This window comes from Mandrillus leucophaeus, unplaced genomic scaffold, assembly GCF_000951045.1.
Source record: "Mandrillus leucophaeus isolate KB7577 unplaced genomic scaffold, Mleu.le_1.0 Scaffold72, whole genome shotgun sequence".
Taxonomy (NCBI): Eukaryota; Metazoa; Chordata; class Mammalia; order Primates; family Cercopithecidae; genus Mandrillus; species Mandrillus leucophaeus.
In genome coordinates, this window is record NW_012107808.1 from 5,355,973 (window position 1) to 5,364,150 (window position 8,178).

The following is an 8,178-nucleotide window of genomic DNA, read 5'->3' on the forward strand; positions in this document are numbered from 1 at the left end:
CCCCCAGTCACCACTCCCACTGCCCCTCACTGCCATCAGGTGGGACTTCCCTGGATCGCTGCTGCCGCCGCGGCGGGGCCTTTGCACGGGCCGCACCCGCTGCGGATTCCCCTTCCCGCAGATTCTGCGCGTTCGGCTGCTCCTGTTGTCCACGGTGCTCTCATGGAGCCTGGGGTACCAGTCAGGGCCCTGTCAGGAGACAGAAACCCCCCGAGCTCTCACAGAGAGTAAGTTTGCTAACTAGCTAGAATGTGTTAACTGCGGGGCTGAACAAACAGCACTCCAAGCTGTCACCGAGGCAGTGCCGCAGGCAGCATCCCCGCTAGGATGAGGGAGCAGAGGGGAAAGGCGGGAATGACTGAAGCTCAGAAGCTGGAGGAGGGTCCCCGTGCCCAGGACGCAGAGCCTCTATGCAGGGGCCGCAGGCTCCGGGACGGGGGCGTCAGGCTTGTCCTCTGAGCGTGGGGAAAAGCGCAGTCTGGATTCAGGCGCAGCCACAGGGAGGCCAGGGTGAAGAGGTGCTGGGCGGGGTTGCTGAGACCCCCAGGTGGACCGGAAGCCTCCTGGGAAGCACACGGGCTACGGCTGCTCCCATCCTCCCGCCGCCCCCGTGCAGCTGCTCTCTCACGCCCCCCACGGGCCATGCTAACACCGACTCAGCTGAGCTCGGCAGGGTCCCGGCAACCGGAGGTTGAGGACGGAAGACACCACCTTCATACTTCATAGCTGGTCACCTAGGATCTGTCTCCTCTTTCCCTGCTTTATTTGTCTTCGAATGCATACGAGACACACTCATGGTCTGTCTCCCATTGCTGGAATGCAAGTTCCCTAGGGGCAGGGATCCCGGCTGTTTCATCCCAGTGTGTGCAGCACCTAGAACCACGCCTGGCGCAGTTCCATGCATCTTTGCCGAATAAATTACCACATCAATGTAACTGCATCGACACATCAGACACTTTCCGTCGGAAGAGGGGTCCCCTTGTTTTTGCAGGAGCAGCTCGCTGGGGTGGATGTTTTGTTCCTGTAGACAATTGATTATACAACAAAAATAATTAGCAGGAAGAGTCCTGCTTTTGACCCCTTGGCCTGTGTGAGTTGGCATTGCCCTGCAGCAAACGCGGTTTGCAGGGAGAGCACTCAAGGGCATCTACTTGTTTGGGGACGATTTTCTAAAAGTCATCGTCAGGTACAAAGCCAGGACTTGACAAACTTGTCCAAAAATTTCCTTCCCAGTCAAGATATTTTTAGATTGGATCAACTTAACTGGTTTGGATTAAATTTAAACTTGAAAATTTCACTCTTTAAAATATTTTACTTCAGGCAATTAAAGTTTCAGCTGACATTTTTTAGGAGTCTTTTTTTTCCCTCCCCTGGTAGGCTTTGGCGAACTCGGGTAAAATTACAACATTAAGAAAGGCCTTGCCCTTTTCTCTGCCTGACTTGCTTCCACAGGATTTTGAAACATCAAATATTGAAGAATTGTGTGTTTAAGAACTTTCTCTCAGAACTGATGAAACTTATTTAGAGCTTATTTAGAAGATTATGTTTGTAAAATAAAACTTAAAAGCATCGTCCCTAGGTGGAGAATTACTTAAAACTAAGACCACATTCCAAGAGGTGGCATAATCATATACGTGGAAATACGCACGCCATTCTACTTATAATGGCAGCGGGCAGAACAGGAAGGGAAGCCAGGACATTCCTAGGCCTCAGCCATTTTTCTTTGCTGCCAAATGCTAAGATCCATGCTAGGCGCCCCTGTCATAGCGATGCAGCACCTCAGTAGGTGTGAAAGTAGTTCAGAGCCAGAAGGGTGGGGAGTTCAACCGCTGTCTCAGTCAAGGTCAATCTTGAGGAAGTGAACGAGGGTGCCAAGCAGGGTGTCAGGAGGCCGGGGCCTTTTCAGAGAGTTGGGCAGGGGGGGTATCTCTGTGCTGCAGTACACAGACGACTGGGTTATTTTTCTAACTTACTTGTCACAAACATTCCCCAACATATGCAAAAGGAGTGAACGGAGGACACCTATGTGCCTGTCACTCAGCGGTGACAGTGGCGGCATTTCACTATATCTGTCTCATCCAGCCCTACTCCCTTTTTCTTTTTCTGGAGGATTTTAAAGCAAACATTATATAGTATGTCATTTCTCCTTACAAACTTCAGTATGCATCTCAAAAATACCAGTTTCACACATAATGAAACAAAATCTTTAATATTATAAAATACCCACCCCTCACTCAAATTTCCCCAGCAATCTAAAAAAAAAAAAAAAAGTCCCTTTAGAGTTTCAGGATCCAGACAAATACCATTCATTGCATTTGGTGATGGTATTTTTAGTGTTTTTAGTGCTTGGCCTCTGCTGCTTCGTCATCGGCTTCTTGGGAAGGTTGGGCCGGTTGTTCAGGAATACCCTGTTCCGGGTTTGTCTGAAGGCTTCCTGCGATCCCATTTCGCTTGCTCTCTCCTGTTTCCCATAGACAAGAAGTTAGGTCTCAGGGATTGATGTTACCCCAGACTGAATTTTTACTCATTTCTCTTCCCTAAGAATACTTCATAGGAAGTGTCGCTGATGTCGATCATGTCCCATCAGGAGGTACCTCATGGCCAGTTGATTGTTTTGTAGAGATTGATCAGTGGGTTCAGGTGATCATTTCTTTATTAACAGCCTGATTATTTCATTACAAAATTTCCTGTCAACCTTACACTTTCTGAGTTTACTAAATTTTGACGATCATGGTCTAAATCAATTACAACTTTAGTTACCACGTTACAGTGACTACACTCATCGTTAGGGATTCAACATGGCGACTTTCTAACTCTTTCGATCGTGGTTATCTGAAATCCAGCTCGTGCTGGAAAGGCAGGAAAGTGCTGAATTATTTCTCTTTAATTCTCCATTTTTAGAATGTGCTGGTGCCCTAGAAACCTCCATTGGTATCCAAAGCGTTTTTGCTTTATTTTTGTCTCCTCTTTATTTTTAGTTTTACTTCCTGTCCTAGATCGGGAATCAGCCATTTCTCCAAAAACTCTGGTTCCTTTTAGTGGTGAGTGGTATTGGATGGTACAAACTGGTGTAAGCGGGTGCTTATTATCACCTGGATGTCATTGCTTCTGGCATTTTCAGTGGAAAGTTATAAAAAAATGTTTTAAAAAGAAGAAAAATACATTTAAGTTGATATTTTCAGTTCAAATATAAGATTTCAGAGCTTTTACTTCTTGAACATTATACTTATGTTTCATTTCTCTTACATTGAAAATCTTGGTTCCCAATGACATTAGTATAATTACTTCTTTGCTTATCCTACAATATACATATAATAGTTCAAAAGCAACAATACCAATATTATTACTAGTGATGTGACTACTAAATGAAGTTTATGATTTCTTTGCAGTTCTTTTTGTCCTTAGAATAGATTCACTGGGAATGTACAGTGAAACTGTCGAAGGTCAGCTGGGGTCATTTTTCCTCTGTGTGCATGTTACTAACTTGAGACATAATTAGGTCCATTTGTTGTCATTTTTTCCTACTTACATATTGTTTGTAAAAGTTAATTTGTAAAAAGCACTTACGTATCTCAAAGTCAAAACCATATGACAATATGCGTTCAGAAATACCACATTTAATACAATGTAATTGTAAAAATGGAGAATTAAAGAGAAATAAGTAAGCATTTTCCTGACTTTCCAGTATGAGCTGGATTTCAGAGAACCATAATTGAAAGAGTTAGAAAGTCATGGAGTCTTTCTCTGTTGCCCAGGCTGGGGTGCAATGGTGCGATCTCAGCTCACTGCAACCTCTGCCTCCTGGGTTCAAGTGATTCTCCTGTCTCAGCCTTCTGAGTAGCTGCGATTACAGGCTCACACCGCCATGCCTGGGGGCTAATTTTTTTTTGTATTTTATTAGAGACAGGGTTTTACCGTGTTGCCCAGGCTGCTCTTGAACTCAGAGCTCAGGCAATCCACCCACCTCAGCCTGCCAAAGTGTTAGGATTACAGGCGTGAGCCACCACACCTGGCCACCATGTTGCAATTTCTAATGATGAATGTATTCACTGTCATGATAACTAAAGGAGTAGTTGATTTAGACAATGATCGTCAAAGTTTAGTAAACCCATTAAATGAAAGATTGACATGGAATGTACATCCAGAAATACTACAGTTAATACAATACTCCCTTTCTAACATTGCTTCCCCTACTCTATTCTAGCCTCTCCCATCAATAACCATTTTTATTTATTTTAGTTTTTTCTTCCACTTTATTTCTCTGAAAATATAAACAAATATGAATCTGTGTGTTACTATTACACTTTCCTTCTCATAGAAAAGCTAGCACACCATATACACTGTTCTGCATTAGGCATTCTTCACTTGACACTTTGTTCTGGAAAGCCCATATCAGTATATAAAGATCTCCTCTTTACAGTACGTCACCATGTATTAGTATACTATGTATTAGTATTCACCATGTATTAGTATACTATGTATTAGTATTCACCATGTATTAGTATTCCAAACAGTCCCAAATTGGGGTTGTTTCTAGTCACTTGCTATTAAAAACAATGCCAAATCTATTAACCTGGTGCATATAGTATTACATACTTTTGCAATGTAACTTTGGGATAGATTTCTAGGAGTGAGAAAGCTGGGTTAAAGAGTAAATGCATATGCAATTTTGCTAGATATCACCACATTCCTCTGCACAGGGGTCAGAGTATTTTATCATCAACAATATACAAGATTGTTTCCCCCACAGTCTTGTCAACAGGGTATATTGCCAAACTTTTGGATTTTTGCCCATTTGCTGGGTGAGAATTGTTACATAGTTTTTCATTTGCATTTGTCTTATTATGAGTGAAATTGACCATCTTTTTGAATGCTTATAGGCTGTTGATTACTTTATCTGTGAACTCTATTGCTACTGTTTTCCTATTTCTAATTGTGTTGGATTTTTTTGTCTTAATTTTTAAAACATGTATATGTAGGCTGGGTGCAGTGACTTATACCTGTAATCCCGGCATTTTGGGAGGCCAAGGCAGGAGGATTGCTTGAGCCCAGGAGTTTGAGACCACCTGGGTAACATGGTGAGACCCTGCCTCTAAAAAAAAAAAAAAAGAAAGAAAAAGTTAATCAGGCGTGGTGGTGCACACTTGTAGTCCCAGCTACTTAGGAGGCTGAGGTGGGAGGGTCAACTGAGCCCAGGGAGGTTGAGGCTTCAGTGAGCTGTGATCAATGCCACTGCACTCCAGCCTGGGTGACAGAGAGACCCTGTCTGAAACAAAACAAAACATGTATATGTGCAGAATATTAGCTTGACTAACAGCTTTTAAGATATGTCTAACATTTAAGTTGCTTGAATGTTTACTGTGACAGATTCCCTTCTACTGCCACAACCAGTTGGTACAGTCTGCCATACTTGTTGGAGTTTCTCTCTCTATCCTTTCTGTCTCTTACCTTGAGTTCATATTTATCTTATCTTTATCTCTCTGTGCTCATTCTGTGTAATTTCTTCAGGTTCATCTTCCAGTTCATTAATTCTCTCTCCAGTAGTTTTTAATCTGGGTTTTATACACCATTGAGTTTTCAACTTCAATAACCATATGCGAGCACTTTGATGTTGTTCATTTTCAAATCTGCCCATTTGTTTATATATAATACTGTATATTGTGATTTTTTATGTTCTTGCTTAATTTTTAAATTTCTTTAATCATCTTAGTTGTGCTTACTTTATAGACATTTTAGATCTTTTGTTTCCAATCTTTCTCTTCATTTTAGCTACTGATTCTCTCATGGTAAATTGTTTTCAGTGTTTTTAAAATTTTTGAATTATAAACTGCCTTTCACCCAACCATGAAAATGTGAGAATTCTGTGTAGTCTGTATTGAGAAATTTTCTCTCCAGAGAAGCTTTGCATGTACCACTTCCAAGCACTCCAGGGGTATCACCAGCCAGAAACCCATTTGTGTTAATTTCTCAGCATCAAAATTTCTCAAACCAAGTGGGTAGTACATATTTGAATCTCCATTGCCCATAAGGGCATGTTTATGGGTAAAAATTTTCAGAGGAGATTTTCATTTCCCTCTTGAGCTCAGGCTCACACACAAGCTTCCTTATGATCTTCCTGAGCTAGTGAGTATTATTTTTTTCTAATCTATAACTGAGATTTCAGGCCTTCCAGGGTCCTGGGTGGTAGTATCAATTTCAATGCCCTGCTTCACAGGGTTGTAAAAACTTTTCTGTAATTCCTGTTTGGCCAATGCCCTAGTTTACTGGGATTGGTGCCCTCATTCAGGACTGCCACAAATGTGTGCACGCTCTTCCCACTTTCTACTGCATCTTCCTTCAGGGCCTCTGGAAAATCTCCTTCCTGCCTTACAGTCTCAGGCGGTGCTCCTCACAGTGCGGTGCTCAGGCGGTGCTCCTCACAGTGCGGTGCTCCTCACAGTGCCTACTTTAGTCAGCAATAAACAAAACACATGTTGTTGAGCTTCTCAACTTATGCTGCCTCTGACTCAAATTATCTTTAATTAAATTAATAAATTTTCTGAGACAGGGTCTCGCTCTGTCACTCAGGCTGCAGTGCAGTGGCACAATCATGGCTCACTGCAGGCTTGACCTCCTGGGCTCAAGAGATCCTCCCACCTCAGCCTCCTGAGTAGCTGGGACTATAGGCGTGCACTACCTCACCCAATTAACTTTTGTATTTTTAGTAGAGACGGGGTTTTGCCATGTTGCCCAGGCTGGTCTTGAACTCCAGGGCTCAAGCGATGCACCCACCTTGGCCTCCCAAAGTGCTGGGATTACAGGCGTGAGCCACCGCCTCTGGCCTTCAAATTATCTTTACGATGAAATAGAAAAACATCCAACACTTAGACAGGATCAGCATCCAGAAAGATACTCAAAATCTGAAGCCCCTTTTCCAGTAGCAGAATGCATCAAAAATTGGAAGAATGTGTGGGGTGTCAAGCTGAAGGGATTGGGATGGCTCTGCACCTGCCCTGCAGACAGCCACATAAATTATTAGCTGTGGATTTTAAAAACTCTATAAAGCAGCTCCTTATTGACAAGAATATTATTTTCTATTAGAGTCCTACATCTTCACCCTCTACTTGAAAGTCCCTTTTATGTTTCTGAAAAAGCGCTGGACTGAGTTCATCTGTCCACTGCCTGGTTGTGTGCTGTTGTCTACTCACTGCTCACCTCTGAAATAGACAGACTACATGTTAGCCTACCTTCAAGGATGTAGCCATGGTTTTGAAAGCTAAAATTAAATGTAAACTGACCTGCACATTTGTTGTTTGAGGTTAGTGTGATCTTGATTCAAAAACTAGTTACAGACAATACAAGAAAGTAAATCACAGTTCCATTTCATTTTCAAAAATCTCAAATAAAATATTGGCTAACAGAATCCACGGTGGATATAAAAAGTAATAATACATGATGTTCACGTAGGAGTTATTTCAGAAATGCATGGCTAGTTCAGCACCAGAAACATCAGTGTAATCCACCAGAGAAAAATAATCAGTAAATGCAGTCAAAAGTATTTTACCAAGTTGACTCACAAATTATGATTTAAAATTCTAAAAAAAAAACCTCCTTCCAACAAGCCTAGCAATTGAAGGGCTCTTCCAAAAATTGAGAAACAGTATCTATTACAACAGAAGCCTACAGCCACATCCTAATGAATGGAGGAAATGTGATCGATTCTCATTAGGATTTGGAATAAGAAAAGGAGGCCGACTGCCACCTCCCACTGCTTTAACTAACACTGGGGTTCTTGGTTAATAGTTATTAAGCAGTTCAGAAAAATTAAAACAAAATTAAACAAAACCTCCAGGAAAGAGAAGGGAAAGCATTCTGACTTTCATGTGACTTCACAATTCATTTATCCCCACAATCCAAGCGTAGTCTCTTAGAGGCCAGGATCCTGTCTGATCTTTTAAAAAATCTCCGGGACAGCACCTAGCGTAGAGGTTGGCAGCAGGTACTAATTTGCAAAAGGGGACCCTGTCTATGCTATGCAGTAGTAAAGATGACATGAGATCCACACGTGGAAACGGCTGTACACATGCTGGAGCAGCACTCATTTGGAAAGGCCGCACTCCCCGGCGTTTTCTCCCGGGACCTCCTCCCACGGATTGCTCCTCCGGTTCCCAGTGCCCAGGCCCCAGGCCCACCAGGCCG